At 41.7% G+C, this 19,393-nt stretch overlaps 1 protein-coding gene across 1 annotated transcript in view; it reads left to right on the top strand.

The window, feature by feature from the left end:
- The window catches only part of NUBPL (nucleotide binding protein like), a 152,770-nt gene that overhangs the window by 68,779 nt on the left and 64,598 nt on the right, over positions 1 to 19,393 (top strand).

Raw genomic sequence — 19,393 nt, 5'->3', positions numbered from 1 at the left:
TTCATTTGATCAAATCTGACTTGTTATTCTTTGACTTATAATCACTTAAAATTTATCTTTGTAGTTAATAAATGTTTGTTTATTCTACCTGAAGCAGTGCATTTGGTATGAAGTGTGTCAGAGACTCCCCTTGGGATAACAAGCCTGGTACATATCAATTCCTTTGTTAAATTGACAAACTCATATGAGCTTGCAGCATTCAGCGGGCATAACTGGGTACTGCAAGACGGAGATTCCTAGGATTGCGTCTGGGTCTGGAGATATTGGCTAGTGTTGTTCAGTTGCACAATCCAAGGAGCAGCTTACATACTAGAGGCTATGTGTGAACAGCCCAGGAGAGAGGGTTCTTACAGCAGAGCAGGGTAAGGCTGGTTCCCAGAGTCAAGGTTTGGAGTGACCTAGCACATCACCGGTCTAGATAATGTCAGAGGAGAACGTCACAACTATAGTAAAGAGTCAAAGCCTAAAGTGGGGAACAGATACCACACACATCTGTTTATTTCCTGATTGGCTTAATTTTGAATAATAAGCTAGTCACAAAACAGCTTATTTATAAAGCTTTTGAAATTAATAAACTGTTCACTAAGTAGCTGAAACACAGAAAAAGATCAGTCCTTAACCCCCCCAAAAGGCAAACATTCAATAAGAGTACCATGAGCTTATATCTGTGGTGTTCTTTTGCACCAGCATCCATTTGTGAAAATGAGTCTCTCTCACACCAAATGATTGACTTAACTTTATTGCAATTACTTTATATCTAGTAGAGACTAATGTCTCTGGCTTTGGCTTTGAAAATAAATATCTTCTCTTTGCTGTGCTATTTATCTAGCAGCAGGAGACCTTTCTTCTGTGACAATGTTCTCCTCCATCAACATTATCTTTTAGAGTGAAAATTTATTATGCCAGCAGAACAGTGCCTTTGGAATGCATTTATTTTATTAAACTAAATGGGAACCCATTTTGAAATGATTTTTTTTCTGTTTAGATATACAGAGATTTTCTCTGTAAAAAGGTATAAGAAATAATAAAGCAAAAATCTCAGGAGACATAAGGAAAATATGGAGATGGTTCCTCAGTTTAGCAATGGGCCCTCAGCACACTAACTATAAATTGAAAAAGCTGATATAGTTTCTAATTTGAGACCAAATTCATAGCTGTGGGCATGTGTCCATAAAAACCTTTTATTTGCAACCAAATATCTGTATTGTACTGTACCCGCTTATAAAAGCAATCACCCTATTTGCACATGTAAGTAATCATGGGTCAATACAAATACATAGTTTTACTGGCACAACAGGGAGTTGAGCAATTTTACAGGTAATCTTTCACAGACTCTTACCCATAATACAATGCTCATAATAGCGAGGCTAATGCAGACATTCAGCACATACTGTGTTGCTTAAGGTGAAGAAATTTTGTATGTCAATTTATAGATGACTTTTTTAAAATGTTCTTTTTTCTTGACTTTTTGGTCTGTGCCTTTCCATTGCCCACCCTTCCCCTATTGTGTGCCAGGAAAATTGCTGTGCAATTGTTCCTCTCTGAGGACTTGATTTAAGGCATATTAAAGTTAATGGAAAGACTCCTATTGACATCAGTGGGTTGTGGATCAGGCTCTGACTGAGCATCCCTCCTCAACAAATCAATAACTCAACAGTTAATTCCCTGTCTCTTAATAGCATCCTCTGGAATTGGTCTGTAATTTTGTAGGGTGGCTGAGATTTATATTCTGTGGGTGGTATTGATTGCTGTGCTCCAGGACAATTCAAACACACCCAACCATGCTGGCTTGGTAAGGCTGGTTTGGTTCCTGTTTATTAAATGACTGTTTAGGATTTGGTGGTGAAATTTAAACATGGAAAACTATGGGGGTGGAGTTGAATACATATTTTAAATATCAAATTATTTAAAAAAGGAAACAGAGAACACGGACATCCTATTTGCTGTGGATAATCATAGGATGTTTTACACCAGGCAGCTGACTCTCAAGGAATTGATTACTTATTGCCTCTCATTGGATAGTCAGGTATACATTTACTATTTTTGTCCCCAGTTCAGCAGTCTATTCTATTCTTGTATTGCCCTCACCATACTAGTATGTCTTCCAAGAATGACATGACTAACATCTGTCACTTGTGGTTTGTTCACTCTCTTATCTTCCTCTATAGGGAAAATTATTTGTACAATTTGTCCTGGTAGGATATTTTATTATCCTACATGCTCTGTGCTGTGTGTCTGTAATAAGGAAAGCAAGATCAAAGAAGCGAACCTTGCACTTGGAAAGGAAGGTGTTATGGCTTGTAATGTTCATAGTTCCTGTGGGAGTTCATGTCAGTCTTGGACTGGCCCCTGAGAGAACTGCATCTCATGAACAAACCTATTATGCCTGAGATGCAGAATGGTTAGCCATGGGCCTTCTCCTGGAATTTTAAGTGATCTTTTATACACAGTTTCAATTTAAAATCAAGCTGATACATTTATTTTGAGGATATTGAGAATCTTAATTTGCTGCCTATAAAGTATTAGTATATTCATTTTACAGGTTAATAAGCTGAAGCTTAGAAAAGTTAAATGACTTGCCCAAGGAACCAGGAATCCTGATTTCTACTGCAAGCTTTATACTTGTGCTGATACTGAAGTTAGTATAGTCTAATAGTATAATCAAAATGCATATAATAGGAGGTGGACATAAAATGTTTCTTCCTTTTTGACTATTTCTGCCATTGTCAGTAGTATTACTAATTATATATCTATGAGAAATATCTCCCAAAATATAAAATGGAAGAAATATTTTGTGTGCCCACTATATATGTATGCTTAAGCAGGATTCTAATTAGATTTCCTTGAACTACCTTTGGCAGTAAGATTGATAATACCCTGTTGCTTTTGGGGCTAATAGCTAAACAAGATTGCTGACTTACTAAATTATTAGATAAAGCTTATAAATCCATTTAATATGGATTAATCAACCTGATAAATTAACTGCATGTTTTGATATGACTTTCTTCTCATTTGATTTGTTTATACACCTCTACCTCAATATAATGCTGTCCTCAGGAGCCAAAATATCTTACCGCGTTATAGGTGAAACTGCATTATATCGAACTTGCTTTGATCCACTGGAGTGCGCAGCCCCCCGCAGCACTGCTTTACCGCGTTATATCCAAATTCGTGTTATATCAGGTTGCGTTATATCGAGGTAGAGGTGTATTGTAGCCTATAGGACTAAATTGCTTGCTTGTATGTATCTTTTCTTATAGTTTAAGAATTTGGTTTATTGTAATAGGTTTATAGATTTATATTAAAGTAAGTTTGGCTGTAATGCAAGAGACCTACCGGCCATATCCTGTATATTAAGCTAAGGCAAAGTTAGCATATCTATATTAAAACCTTTTACTCAGAAAGCAAATCTGACCTGTATCTTGTTACCTAAATAGATGAGTACTCATGTCTATGTCCATGACCTTTTATCTAGACCAATAGACAATGGAGAATGGCATAGGGGTTTTTTCAATGTTGTACCCACAGACTTAACAAGTACACCACAAGAGACTGATGTGCACACATACCTGTCATCAATATGCACATACATACTAGCCTATGGGATAAGTGTACCCTAACACTTCTGTGGGTGAGGAATGAAATTTGGGCATAAGAGGAAGGATTTCCGGCATTTGCCCTATAAAAGAGGTAACCAACCTCAATAGAGTACTCCTTTTCTCACTTGCTCCAGTTCTCTCTCACTTACTTCCTCCATTCTATCTATTCTATCTATCTACGATGACTGCTACTATTAGTAGGCTATATTGTTCTTAAACTTTAAGTTTCAAAGGAACTAGGCTAAGCTTGGTTTCCCTAAGTTTTATTCTTAGTTTATTAGGTTTTGATTTAAGTTCGTTAGTCAAGTAAATCCTAGTCAGCTTTGAGAGCTCTTAGCATTTTCTAAGCACTGCATCCCTCACTCAAGAATTGAGAAACCTGAACTACAAGGCTGTTCCTATGTCTCTTACCACCAGGTTATCAAGGAAGGGTGTGAGTATGTTAACCAAAGCTTTGTTGCATATAATACTATATCATCATATGTATCTTTGAATAGCAGTAATGCAACTGTAACTTTGTAATTCTGGGTATTTTACCATTTACTTACTATTATTAATTAATAAGTCTTTAAGGCTATATCTGTCTCAGTGTGAGCTTCCTGTCATCCCCAGAGGGTCCTTTATAAATTCTGTGGAGCCTGATTCAGGACAAGAACTTTTATCTTCTGATCAAACAGACTGGCGAGCCTAAAACCCATACTAATTAATATTGATAATAATTATTAAAATTAAATCAAAATAATAAATTTAATTCCCATATTATCCAAATTAATATTAATCAGTACACCCTAAATCAGGCTACAAGTATTTTTATTCATTCTTATTTAGTTTAGTTAATAAAATATATAAAATTAGAAACCTGTGGTTTGGATGTTTATATCCCCAATTTGAGGGTTCAGAACCTCAGGAGTTGTGGGGTTGGTAACAGGGACAATTCTAAGATTAGGCTTGGAAGGATTAGGTTTTTATTGTGTGACAAAGTTCCTCCTCTACCTTGGTGGGTCCTGCGCTTATTGGCAGATTTGCACACCTCAGTGATCTTCCCCTCTGGTGGAACCCACAGTCTGGGTCAACTCCTCCTGTGTCTGATCAGGAGTTGGGAGGTTTGCGGGGAACCCGGGCCCGCCCTCTACTCTGGGTTCCAGCCCAGGGCCCTGTGGATTGCAGCTGTCTATAGTGCCTCCTGTAACAGCTGCATGACAGCTACAACTCCCTGGGCTACTTCCCCAAACACCTTCTTTATCCTCACCACAGGACCTTCCTCCTGGTGTCTGATAACGCTTGTACTCCTTAGTCCTCCAGCAGCGCACCCTCTCACTCTCAGCTCCTTGTGCCTCTTGCTCCCAGCTCCTCACACTCCCACCACAAACTGAACTGAGCTCCTTTTTTAAACCCATGTGCCCTGACTAGCCTGCCTTGATTGGCTGCAGGTGTTCTAATCAGCCTGTCTGCCTTAATTGGTTTTAGCAGGTTCCTGATTACTCTAGTGCAGCCCCTGCTCTGGTCACTTAGGGAACAGAAAACTACTCATCCAGTGACCAGTATATTTGCCCTCTACCAGACTCCTGTACCCCACTGGCCTGGGTCTGTCACAATTGGTAAATGTTGATTTCACTGTACACTCACACCAACGAGAAAACAATTTCCATTAATAATAATCAGAATTTATAGTTAGGCAGAGTAAGAAAAATGCTGCTTGAGAACTTTAGAGTTTGATTTAAGGATATTTGTATTGTATACGTTGACATGTGATGTTGACAGTTTGTATTTTAATGAGTATAAAGCTTTAACTTTTTGAGACTCAACGGGTACTGTCATTAAATAAATATTATCTGATTCCACTATTACCTGACACACTCCATAATTTCCTGAAGCTGTGAAAGTTTAAATAGGTAAAAATAGGAAAAAAAAGCTTGTAACTCATCATTTTGCACAACAGTGAACATTTTAAATCTATAAAAATCAGAAAAAGTGCTTAAAAATAAACCAATATTATCCATCAAAATTATAAAATAAGTAAATTGGACTCTGTTAAGTCCATCTGTAATCCACCTAATAGTGGTCCATAGAATTGCCCCTGTAGTTCTTTCATGATTGGTATAGGCACACTGTTAGCTTCTGAAGGAAATATGTCCTGACAGGGATTTCAATATTTTAATCTCTCCGCATCTGGTTTCTTAGTGGTGTTGTAACTTTTTTGTAAGTCTTCACGGCTGGATGTGGTATTGGGAGAATAAGTCCCAAAGGGGGCAGCAATCTCTGTTCAAAGAGTGTTTAAGTGACTTAGGCTCTGTAGGAAATCCTATAGTAGGCATTTCCATACCAGTTGGTAAATTCCACTAAGGATAAAGCATCTTTGGTAGTATGTTTGGGGAATGTCTCCATCTTTTTTTTTAAAGGATTTGTAAAATATTTTCAAAGAAATAAAAGGGAAAAATTTATTCAAATCATCTCATTTTTATTATATATTAATCCTAAAGTAGACCATTTATTTCTAAAATAATTTTCTTAAATCATGGTATCATAGAAATGTGGGGCTGGAAGGGACCTCAAGAAGTCATGAAGTCCAATTCTGTGCACTGAGGCAGGATCAGGTAAACGTAGCCAGGTGATTGTCCAATATGTTCTTAAAAACCACCAATGATGAGGATTCACAACCTCCCTTGGAAGCCTATTCCAGAGCTTTATTATCCATATAGTTAAAGTTTTTCCTAATATCTAACCTAAATCTCCCTTGTTGCAGGTTAAACCCATACTACACATACATCCACTTTCAGTGAACATGGAGAATAATTGATCACCATTCTCTTTTTAACAGCCCTTAACATATTTAAAGAGTGTTATCAGGTTCCTCTTTCAGACTTCTTGTCTCAAGAGTAAACATGCCCAGTTTTTTTAACCCTTCCTCATGGGTCAGGTTTTCTAAATGTTTTATCATTTTTGTTGCTTTCCTCTGGACTTCCTCCAGTTTATTCTCATCTTCCTTGAAGTGTGGGGCCCAGAATTGGATATGATGCTCCAACTGAGGCCTCACCAGTGCTGAACAGGACAGGACAATTACCTCTAGCATTTTTCGCCACTGTATCACACCGTTGACTTGTATTCAATCCGTGTTCCACTATAACCCCCAGATCCTTTTCAGCTGTACTACCACCTCGCCAGTTATTCCCCACTGTGGTGGTGTGCATTTGATTTTTCCTAAGTGAAGTACTTTGCACATATCTTTATTGAATTTCATCTTGTTGAATTGAGACCAGTTCTCCAATTTATCATGCTAATTTTGAATTCTAATCCTGTCTGTAAACGTACAGGACTCACCCCTGTGGTGCCTCCTGCTGGTCGTCTCAGGGAATTTAGCTTTTTTCCAGCCTGGGCGCCCTCTGCAGGCCAGTGTCCCGCTTGTTTCCGGCCCTGTGTCCCTCCCAGACCCCGGTGCCCTTTTATCTGGGGTGCTGCCCCCTGGTAATACGCCCACACTCTGCCTTTGATCTCCCCTGTCTGGGGAACCCCCAACCCTCTAATCACCACCTTGCCTTGGTCTGGGCTGCTGCCAGTCATCACTAAGCCCCCCGCTCCCTGGGGCAGACTGCAGTGTAAAAGCCACTCATCATAGGCAAGGGGGTTCGGATCTGCTGCCTTTGCCTGCCTCCCAGTACCCCTGTGGGTCTAGGACCAGGCCCTGCAGCCTGGGGAGTTGCCAGCCTGGAGCTCCCCTGCTCCTCTTGCTCCCCTGCTCCTGCTGCCTTTCCCCAGCCCTGCTTCACCCATCTTGGAGAGAGACTTCTCTTGGGCCTCTGGCTCCCAGGCTTTTTATACAGGCCAGCTATGGCCTGATTGGGGCGTGGCCCAGCTGCAGCCACTTCCCCAAGCAGCCCAGTTTAGCAGCTCTCAGCCACCAACTTCTCCCAGGTCTGACTTTAACCCTTTTTCCGCTGGACTGTGGGAGCTGCCCGACTACACTGTCCTTCAAAGTGCTTGCCACCCTTCCCAGCTTGATGTCATCTGTAAATTTTCAAATTGTATCTGCATACTCCCCATTCCATTATCCACATAATTTAATGAAAATATTGAATAGTACTGTACCCAGGACTGACCCCTGTGTGTCCCCACTTGATATGCCCTCCCAATTTGACACTGAACCAGTGATAATTACTCTTTGAGTATGGTCTTCAACCAGTTGTGTTCACCTTTATAGTAATATCATCTAGCCCACATTTCTCTAGTTTGTTTGTATGTCACATAGGACTGTCAAAAGCCTTAATTAAATCATAAAATAATCTATGTAATTGTATGTGTAGGCTTAAGTGGGATCCTAAAAAGATTCCCTTGAAAGATTACTTTTTGGTATTGGTTTAATCTTGAATAAAAAGATGGGGACAGCTGTGTCTGTGCAGTCATCAGGAGACTTTCCGGGCTTCCTCATTCTGTCCCCATATTTACCATTTACTTTTACATAATTATTTGTATATAGTATCTTCTGAAAGCAAGAAATCAGGTGGGGAATATACTTTAACCCTATTTAAATGAACCTCTTAGAACTGCTCTAACATTGGTGTTCCAAGCTGTGGTAGCTGCTTGGCTGCTGCCAAGTCTGTATCTGAAGTGCTTCTTGACTGGAACTCTGCATGTGCTTCTCTTAATAAGAATAAATAAAGATTATCTCTGTTATTTACTAAACATTGGGATTATTACAAAACCACAAGTAGCAATTCTTTGTTAAAACTCTTTCAGTGCTGCCTTGTGTACAGTGTACTCTGACCGTATACTTTCCTACAGCTACCACTGAGTGTACTTTCCTGCAGATACCACTGACATTTGCATGTTCTGCCTCATATTAAACTTGCTATTTAGAATACTCATTCAGAATGCATATTATGAATACCTGGTATTTTGTTTGATTTGTAAAGCAATTTACATAGAAGCATTAATGATATTTCTGAGTAAGGGAAAATACCTAGACACACATGACACTTAATTACATTGTTTTAACAATAAATGTCAAATTTCATCTTTTTTTTAAAAAAAGATGAATGCTACATGTATGCAAAGCACAGTTACATTTCCAAGGTTTGAAATGTTTGATAGGCTGTACATATTAAAGTGGCAAACATTTCTTCACATGCAAAGATATCAGATTGCGTCCTGACCGAACATTGCTCAGGACGTGGGACAAACGCCTAAATTCTGGGACAGTCTCAATTTTATTGGGATGTCTGGTCACCCTAGCTGTAGGAGTGCAGATATCCCCTTTCAAAGCTCAATTTCTGACATCTGGCATGCTTATCTGCTCCGGGACAAAGCAAGCCATTAGTGTGAAATGTTACTTGCTGTGAGTGTGTGAGAGAGAGGTGGGGGAGAAGGGGGTCTGAACTTACAAGACAGCATGCTGACACACTCTCAGAACCCCCAAAACCCACTCTCTCTCCCCCTTATATACACACAGAACACACTCCCTGTCACACTCCACACCCCTCCCCCCCACATTTGAAAAGCACGTTGCAACCACTTGAATGCTGGGATAGCTACCACGATGCACTGCTCTTTGTGGCATTGCAAGAGCTGCTAATGTGGCCACACCAGTGCACTTCCAGCTGAGCATGTAAACACTCGGCAGCGTTTTCCCTGCTGCGGTCTCCAAAGGCTGGTTTAACTCCCTGCGCTCTATATTTGCAAGTGTAGCCATGCCCTAAGACTCATGAGAACCATAATTGGGCACTGTTCATATAATATATGTAATTTGTTTTTTATGTGATTTCAGAAGAAAAATGTGAGAGAAGCTTGTTTAATTGTCAAATTAAATACACCATAATAATTTAATTGCAATATGTGTTAACAGTGTATTTTACTGTTGCCTAGCAATGATGTTTGAGAAAGTGCCAGGGATTCCATTATGAACTTCTGTATGAAAAAAACTTACTTTCACCCAACAGGGAATTACTTCAGGACAATTCAGAAAATGTTGTCAAATGTTCCTTTGGTGATAGAGCTGGAGAGGTTTAGTGTCTAGATTTTTCCCCCCACTCTCTTTTTGTAGAGAATTTGTCAATTCGTACTCGTTATGTGTGTTTATATAATAATTATCACGTTGAAGTCTTTTCATCCTAAAGGATCCAGATACAGAGGCAAAGTCTGTATTTATCCATCGCTGGAGTGTAGCTGTCTGTGGGTAGAAGATGTCAGGAATCAGGGCCTGTAGCAGAGCTAGTCCCTGGGCAGCCTTACCAGTACAGCTGCCTGATTAACCGTGCAACTTGATTGCCTGCAGAGGGGCCAGCAGGCTGGCTCTTAAGCCAGCACAGCATACTGGTTTCTCAGTGCTCTTGCTCTCCACTGTGCCTGCTACCATGTTACCTTATTTCTTCTGCTCCTGTCTTGCATCCAGCCTGTCCTGTGTCCTGCCCCTGCCTTGAACCTCTCCTTGCCTGATACACTGCTCACTCCAGTTGTTTGACATATGGCTTTGGTTCTGACTACAGACTCCAGCTTAACCCCCAGCTCAGTCTCCAGTTCCTGACCTCTGTTTTTGACTCTTATCTCTGGCTCCTAACTATGGACACCAGCTTGACCCTTGGCTCTGGACCCAGTTTCTGCCATCTGTTTTTGACCATTGGCTTTGGTTCCCGATGCAACACTACAGCTCTGACCCTGCCATAGGCCTGCTACCCGCTCTGGCCACTATACTAGACTGCCCTCATCCCAGTCAGCTGACAGAAAAGCAGCAACCATTTTGTGCTATCAACACAACCAACAGTTTTTAAGAGAGTGTAACAGGATGGTCTCTGTCCGATTTAAAGATACTGGGGTCTCGAGGCCAGCCAACTCCTGTTTCAAGAATAAGTGTTCCATGGCAGTATCAGCATTCAATCTGGAAATGGGTTCAGGTGTTCTAGTCAGGTTACTGATGCTCAGAAGGTAGAAAGATTGCATGGAGCTTAGTGAAGGGCACGTAGTCTGGAGTGCCTTGGATGGAGGTTTCACTGGTGCCGAAACTGAACCCTGATGAGGATGAGAAGAAAAGCTCATTCAGACTGCCACACAGACTCAGGAAGATGGGCTGTGTAATGCTGTTTCAAGGGAAAGCTGGGGGAAGTCTGCCAGAAGGGAGGCACATCCCCAAGAAGGAGGGCTGTAATCTCCTGTTCCAAGGGTGAAGTAGTTTGACCTCAGGAAGGGGGATAGCAGGTATAGGAAGAGGCCTTGGGAAGGAGAAGCAAAGCAGTTTGTGGCTACCAGGATCAGACAGCCCAACTATTTAGGGTTCCCAGGGCCAGGAATACATGGTAGAGTGTGTGTGGGTTCCCCCTATGCTACCAACCTGATAGAGGGTGCAACAACCCCTGCAGTTAAGCAGAAGAAGGAGGAACTAACCAGAGCCCAGAAAATGTGCAAGTTTTGAGCCAATGAAGAGAAGGGCCAAAGACTGTTGTAGGCCTAGCAGAGGTCTGGGACAGAAGATTGACGTTTTCCTTTGGACTTTGATTACCCCAGAAGGGGCAAAGTTACCTCAGCAACTGAACTAAGCTGAAGGCCAAGAGAATCAGTGTAAAACCAAGAGGAAAGCTAAGGCAGGTTGACTGCAGTTCCATGCTACACCATGAGGGGGAGTGTGACGATGCAGTTCTGGCGGGACCCAACTGAGAGTGCCAATTCAGGACCAATTGCTCAAACAGGGCAGTCACAGCCCAAGGCTGAGGTTTTTCCACCTCTAAGGCAAACCAAACCAGCCAGACAAAAATGACTTCGGTTTCACCCCACTGGCTAACCACAAGTCACACAAGCAATTTCCTTAGACACTCCAGTCTCCCAGTATCACCACCAGTCCCACTCGTCCTGGGGATGAATGGTTATAAAAACCAACACCCCAATAAAAGAAAAAGGTTCTCTCGATCCCAAAGAATCTAGCCCCAGACTCAGGTCAATATACACATCAGATCTTATCCACAAATCACGCTGTTGCCAATCCTTTAGAATCTAAAATCTAAAGGTTTATTCATAAAGGGAAAAATGTAGAGATGAGAGCTAGAATTGGTTAAACAATTACATACAGTAATGGCAAAGTTCTTAGTTCAGGCTTGTAGCAGTGATGGAATAAACTGCAGGTTCAAATCAAGTCTCTGGAGTACATCCCCCGCTGGGATGGGTCATCAGTCCCTTGTGTAGAGCTTCAGCTTGTAGCAAAGTCCCTCCAGAGGTAAGAAGCAGGATTGAAGACCAGATGGAGATGAGGCTTCAGCCTTTTATAGTCTCTTTTCCAGGTGTAAGAACCTCTTTGTCCTTACTGTGGAAAATTACAGCAAAATGGAGTCTGGAGTCACATGGGCAAGTCCCTGCATACTTTGCTGAGTCACAAGGCATGTCTGCCTTCTCTCCATGGGTCAGTTGTGTAGCTGATGGTCCTTAATGGGCCATCAAGCAGGCTAGGCAGAGCTAACACCAACTTGTCTGCGGTGTCACCCAGAAGCAGAGCACAAATACAAAATACAGACAGTATAGAGCCAATACTTATAACTTCAATTACAAAATGATACATACATGTAGACAGCATAATCATAACCAGCAACCCATAACCTGGTCTTAGACACCTTATATGACCCCCTTTACCTAAGATTTGGTGCCACTACAGGACCTTGGTTGCAAACAATGTTCTATATGGTCCCAGTTTATATCAATAACGTCACAGGGAGTATTTCAGGACTCATCCTGGTGCAGAGAGGAAGTGAAGAATAAATTGGCTAATTTAATCTACAGGAGAATTTTAAGGAGATAGAAAAAATGATTGCCCATGTTGGAATATGGCCTGATTTACAAACTGCTGCTCTTGCAAAAATTGTTAGAATTTTCTTAATGGCCACAAGTTGTAAAGATTTTATTTGCATGTGTCACTTTCAGTAGCAGAGTGGCAACCTGAACTGCTAAGGCACAACTTCAGTAATGATACAAAGAGAGGTGCGCCATCTATTGAATCATTCACTTCACTTCTGCAGCACTTGGGTTTTCTATAGGGTTTTAGCATACAAATACATATCAGCCCTGACCCTGGGTATCTTATGAGTCCTGTCAAGGGGCTGTATGACTGCAAATAACCTCAACTGTGGTTTGGATAAAATATGTACGATAACCCAAGTGTGAATACAAGGTTATTCTCGCTTGCATTGTGAACCATGAGAATCAAGAGGTTTATGAAAGGTAGAAAACTTCCCAAAGTGAAGTTGACTGCAAAACTGTAAGAACATCTCCTTCCTGCTTCTGGCTTCCTGTATCATCTATGATCTGAAGGGGGCATTCAAGAACATTGTATTGGCTGGGGTAGAAGTGATATGACTACTGTTTGTTGCGATGCTACTGCTTCTTTGTTCACTGCATTGTGGCATAATCAGAAGTTTAAGGTGACTTTCCAAAGACTCTTAGATAGTTTGCTTCTCTTAATAGTATAAGGATCTGTGACCCTGCCTCAAAAGTTAATTTTCATACTAGGATTCCTACCAATCTACAATAGGTTTGCCTAAGCAAATAAAAAACTTTGTGAAAACCTGTAATAGTTCAATCTGTGTACGAAAATTTATCTTCACAAATATGCCATTCGAAAGAAATATTTTAGGTGTGCAGAATGGTAGTATTAAACACTGCCCTAAGGTGTCTGGCTAAAGAATAGTAAGAAATATGCTCACTAAAGTACAGCTTACAAAATGCATTGCCAAATTCACTTGCTCACTGGACTACGGGGTAGCTGAAAGGTAGTCTAGAAATTGTAACTAAAACATTTAGTTCAGAATGAAGGAATATTTTTTTCAATGTATTCATTAAAAAGTTCAGGTTTATTTGTTACATTCATTCTTCTTTTTTGTCTTTTGTTATTTCAAAAGTATATACATTTAAACACTGTATACTCAGCATTATGTGGCAGATCAGTTGGTGAGCTTAGGGCTTGGCTACACTTACAAATTTGCAGCACTGCAGCAGGGTGTGAAAACACACCCTCTGCAGCGCTGCAAATTGCGGCGCTACAAAGCGCCAGTGTAGTCAAAGCCCCAGCGCTGGGAGCCGCGCTCCCAGTGCTGTCCGTTATTCCCCACAGGGAGGTGGAGTACGGACAGTGCTGGGAGAGCTTTCTCCCAGCGCTGGTGCTTTGACTACACTTAGCGCTTCAAAGCGCTGCTGTGGCAGCGCTTTGAAGTGTAAGTGTAGCCAAAGCCTTAGACATGGATGTTTTTCTGGGAATCGTGAAGTACATGTATCTAAAGGGTTTGAATCTTTTTATTCATGTTGTGAACTGCTTAATATCCTTTTCTTTTAACAATGGATCTCCTTTACCTTTCAGTGTATCATCTTTACAATGACTTAAATATTAATTTAACAGCGACACAAATTCTGAAAGGCCAACCAATGTGTAGGTGCTTGAGAATGCTTAATCTTTTCTGGTTTTAAAAGCAAGCAGGATTTAGATGTTAAAAACACAAAATGGGAGACTTCCAAGATAAAATGTCATCTGTGTAAAATGCTTACTTTAGTTCTCCATCTCTAATCTCAGAGGCTAAAATAGGGCTTTTCTGTGGGGGTTGAGATATCTTAACATTTTATCTAAAATAACTGGAATTCACTAAAATCTTCTACCAAGATTGCTAACAAAGGCATGTTGCCGTCTTTCATTACTGTATTTATTTGTATAGTTAAGGTGGAGCACATTCTTACTTGGGTGGCATGGAATTTTCTGTTTTTCATAGGGTGCTGGGCAGTGGTAGTGGTTCAAATTTGGGGTCTTTTCAGAAAGATGTAGCCCTCTAAAGCCCCCCTCTCCCACCATTTTACAAAATCATCTGGTTCTTACAATTATTTTTGTACACAGTTGGAGCTGTGGATCTGCTCAGATCTTCCCCCAACTGATCAAAGTCACTCAACATTTATCTTAGTTAGTGTGTGGAACATATGGCCCTTTTGGGGAAGCAGTATTGAAAAAGTTATTGACCGTAAGAGTTTGGATGTCAAGAATGGCATATGGCAAAACTTATGAACCAAAAAAGGATTAAAGTGTACATGCACGGTTTCCAGGCACAGTAGGTGGATAGTTCAAGGGGACATGCTATAGTCATTGGGCTTGAGCTACACCCATGGATCCCTAGCAGAAATCTGCTAATGATATATAGGCATGCTGCTACCATCCATCCACCTCTGTTCTGGGAACTTTGCCTTACTAATTTGTACAGCTAATTTAGAAGAGGTTCTAAGTATTTTCTGAAAGATAGTAAAGTATACATCCTTTGTGCAGTTATGTGAGAACAATTACTGGGCATGTTGCCACTTTTCCACCTGGGGAAATATTATAGGAGAGTGCCAGCATTGATTAATCAATTAGCATTGATTAACTGGAGGGAAAACGAAAGACAGGATAATGTAATTGTGTTTCCAGAACAATGGAACTGAATATGCTTAAAGTCAAAGGTTTCATGATATACAGTCTCCTAACATGAGATGCTCATAACATTTTTAGATTCCTCTGTTTGCCAGAAGCTGGGAATGGGCAACAAGGAATGGATCACGTGATGATTACCTGTTCTGTTCATTCCCTCTGGGGCACCTCGCATTGCCCAATGTTGGAAGACAGGATACTGGGCTAGATGGACCTTTTGTCTGACCCAGTATGGGTGTTCTTATGTTCTTAACATTTTTGGTTCAGAGGTAGGGAGTATAGGAGGTTGGAGTAGAAAGGAGGAATGTAGGTGTATGTGGGAGCAGTGCTAGTGGTGTGGGGTTTGGGATATTGGAGGGTGGGGAAAAGGGGTGGGGAACAGAAGTGGGTAGGAATAGGGGAGGCAGATAAATGGGGGTGGATGATAGAAGAGAGGAGTTGTGGGGGTGTGCAGGCCAGTGGAATTAGGGAGAGTGGATGGACAGAAAATGGGGGAGGTGGCAGGAGGAGTAGGGGAGATGAGGGATGCGGGAGTCTGTCAGGTCCACATTATCCCCTCTCATGTGTGCCCACATCTGGGGGGCTATGCCTCTCTTGGAGGGTGTGTTCCACTCTCCCTGACCCCCATGTGAACCAAGATTGGGAGACTTTGTCCTTTGTGGGGGGTCTGTGTCCCTCTCCCCACATCCTGTGTGTGTGCTGGAATCTTTGGGGGCAGTATCCGAGCCCCTGGCCCTGCCTTGACGTGTACCAGGAAATACAAAGTTAAGGTACATACCACTTCTGCAACTCAGTTTTAACACTACCCTCTTTGAGCAGTGCCCCAACGTGCCACTAACACCCATACTAGTACTCTGCCCTTACAGAACAGTGGAAACAGAGCACAGGCGCATGATAGGACACAATCTAACATCTTCTCTTTGCTAAGGCAAAACTTGAGTTTAGGTCTCCATTTTGAAGCACTTGGAGGAGAGGAAGGTGATCCGGAACGGTCAACATGGATTCACCAAGGGCAAGTCCTGCCTGACCAAGCTGATTGCCTTCTATGATGAGATAATTGGCTCTGGATACTGACAATACCATTGTGATGTATTATATGAACAGACCACCATGCTGTGTGAGGAGGTGATCAGGCTCTGGCAGTTTTGCAGTGGGGAAAACATGATCTCCATGGCCATTCACTTACTTGGGTTCCAGAATGACCTGGCAGAAATGTCTCCCTGAATCACAAATGGTCCCTGAAGCTGAGCGTCCTGTGGTCCATCTTTACAGTTTGGGACATCCCAACAATCAACCTGGTCACAAGAGACAACAAAAAATGCTTTCTGTTTTGCTCTAAAGGGGATCTCAGTCTGGGCTCCCTGACCACTGCTTTTCACCTGAGCTGAGACTTAGCACTTCTGTATGCATTATGTCTGATTTTGATCATCCCTCAGGTCATTCTCAAGCTGAAATCGGATTGTGCCAAGCTCATTCGCATTGATCCAGCATGGCTGAGACATTGCTGATTCTCTGACCTCCTCATGTTATTGGTTCAGCCTCCCATATCTCTTCCTCTTTGCCCTGACCGCCTTACTCAGCATCACAGTCCAATTTTGCTCCTTGCATCTCCAGCAAGGTTAGATGAGGAGGAGCAATGGTGTTTGAAGGCAGTCTGGCAAATCTTGCTTAACAGTAGAAAACCTTCCACCACAGTGGCCTATTTGGCCAAGTGGAAGCAGTTCTCGATGTGGTTGTTAGGTCTGTAGAAGATGGCTTGTATCCAGGACATCTTGGAGTACCTACTACACCTTCAGTTGTCTGGTTGTGCATTTAGTTAATTGAGAATGCACCTGGCAGCAATTTTGACATTTCATCCACCCATACATGGGAAATGGGTATTTTTGAGCTCCATGGTAGTGAGGTTCTTGAAAGGAGTCACTTGTCCCCACCCACCGGTTAAAGAACCAGTTCCTTTGTGGGACCATAATGTTGTCTTAGCAGCTCTTATGGGACCTCCATTAAAGCCTCTGGCAACTTCTTCTTTCTCCCTTTCCTGTCTCTCTTTTGGTGATAACATCTGCAAGGAGAGTGTGTTAGTTGCAAGCTTTGATGGTAGATCCTAGTTATATGCAATTTTACGAAGACAAAGTAACCCTGCTTCTGCACCCTAAGTTTTTATCTAAAGTGGTTTCTCAGTTTCACTTGAAACAAGTTATATTTCTACCAGTGTTCTTCCCTAAACAGCATTCAACCCCAGATGAATAGCATCCTGACACATTGCCTGACATCCAATGTTTAGCTTTTTACCTGGATAGGACTAAACCTTTCTGTTCTTCATTCCATCTGTTTGTTTTATATGCAAGCAGTCTCACCACAGACTGTCTCTAGGTAGATAACTTCCTGTATCATGACAGCATATGAAGTAGCTCAGACTGTGCCTCTCAAAACGTGCAAGTTCATTCCAAGGGCCGAGGCAATGCTGATGGCATTTCTAAGTGACATTCCTATATTGGACATTTGCGGGGCTGCTGTTTTGTCCTCTATACATACATTTACAAACCACTGTGCCATTGCAGTGCATCCAGACCAGATACTTTGGGAAGGTAATCCAGCAGTCCTTGTTTAAATAGAGTCTGAGCCACGCCTCCTGTGAGTACTGCTTGTGAGTGGCCTATGTGGAATACACGGCTGCATCTACTTGAAGAAGAAAAGACGGCTACTTACTTGTACTGTAACTGTTCTTGGAGATGTGATGCAAACATATTCCACAACCCAGCCTCTGTTCCCTCTGTATCAGAGTCTGTACTCTCAACGTTCCATGTGAAGGAATTGAGGAGGTTCAGGGTGGCTCTTCCACAGCCAGAGGAGGGCCTAAGGCTGCAGGGCACAAGCACTGCCCTTATGGGCCCTGTTAGGCAAAGTTCTTTGGCTTTGGTGTGCTGGGAGCACACACCATGTGGAATACACATCTGCATCACATCTTGAAGAACAACAGTTACAGTACAGGTAAGTAACTGTTTTTTCTTTGCTGTAACTTGATCTGATGATACATACCAAAAACTGTTGTAGGGCAGCAGAGGGAGGTACATTAAAGCAGTACTAAGTGAGGTTAGCCTCAATTTTGGTAATTTGCACCTCATCTGTACTTAATTATAATCCAGCTGCTAATTTGAGCAGTTTTTTGGGGTTTGAAGATCAGGATACCTTGTACCAGGATTCCACTTGATCCAAAAACACATCACAAATTACAAACAGTTTTCCCACAAACTTTTAATGTAAGAATAAAACAAAAATTGATTGTGGCCTCTTACTGACCTCTTAGTTTCTCTCCTCCTCTCCCCCCATTAATGGGGCATCCCCCCCCATGGCCCAAGGGAATATGGGTTACATTAGAAATAAAGAATTCTGCTGCTGCAGCGCCTCCTATCAAGGAGAGAAAAAATCTTTGCAAAAGCCTGAAGCTGGCTCAAGACCACAGATCAGAGAAGAGCAACAAGAATGATTAAAGGTCTTGAGAACATGACCTACAAAGGAAGGCTGAAATAATTGGGTTTGTTTAGTTTGGAAAAGAGAAGACTGAGAGGGGACATGATAGCAGTTTTCAGGTATCTAAAAGGGTGTCAATAAGGAGGAGGGAGAAAACTTGTTCACCTTAGCCTCTAATGATAGAACAAGAAGCAATGGGCTTAAACTGCAGTAAGGGAGATTTAGGTTGGACATTAGAAAAAAGTTCCTAACTGTCAGGGTAGTTAAACACTCGAATAAATTGCCTAAGGAGGTTGTGGAATCTCCATCTCTGGAGATATTTAAGAGTAGGTTAGATAAATGTCTATCAGGGATGGTCTAGACAGTATTTGGTCCTGCCATGAGGGCAGGGGACTGGACTCGATGACCTCTCGAGGTCCCTTCCAGTCCTAGAGTCTGTGAATCATAGCTACACTCCTGATCTGCCTGCAGCAATTAAATCAGTTGCTGGGATAAGTATATTGTCCTCACAAGATGATTATCTATACAAGGACATATTGAAAACAGAGTAATGCACACACTGCTGATAAAGAACAGTACTAAACAACAAGAAATTGTAATTTGACAGGTGTTTGCACCTTATATCATGCTACTGATATGATTCAGTATATAAAATAAAAAGTCTAGCCAAATCCCATTACTTGCTAGGTGTTCTCCTAAATTAGAACAGCTGAAGGCTCTATCTTACACATGTAGGTGTAAGTCAGAATGCACCAAAAGGTCACCCCATGACCACTGTGACCTTATCAGAAACACGGCCTCCCTCCACCACCACCACCCTTTTTTTCATCCAGCTGTACTCTCAAAAGCCTCGGTGCCAGAGAGAGGAAAGACCCAGTGGTAGTTAGATCGCACTAATTCTACTTAATACCATCTCGGCATT

The sequence above is a fragment of the Mauremys mutica genome, chromosome 4 (assembly GCF_020497125.1).
Source record: "Mauremys mutica isolate MM-2020 ecotype Southern chromosome 4, ASM2049712v1, whole genome shotgun sequence".
NCBI lineage: Eukaryota > Metazoa > Chordata > Testudines > Geoemydidae > Mauremys > Mauremys mutica.
Note: the sequence above shows the minus strand (reverse complement) of the source record. Positions and strands in the feature narration are given on the sequence as shown.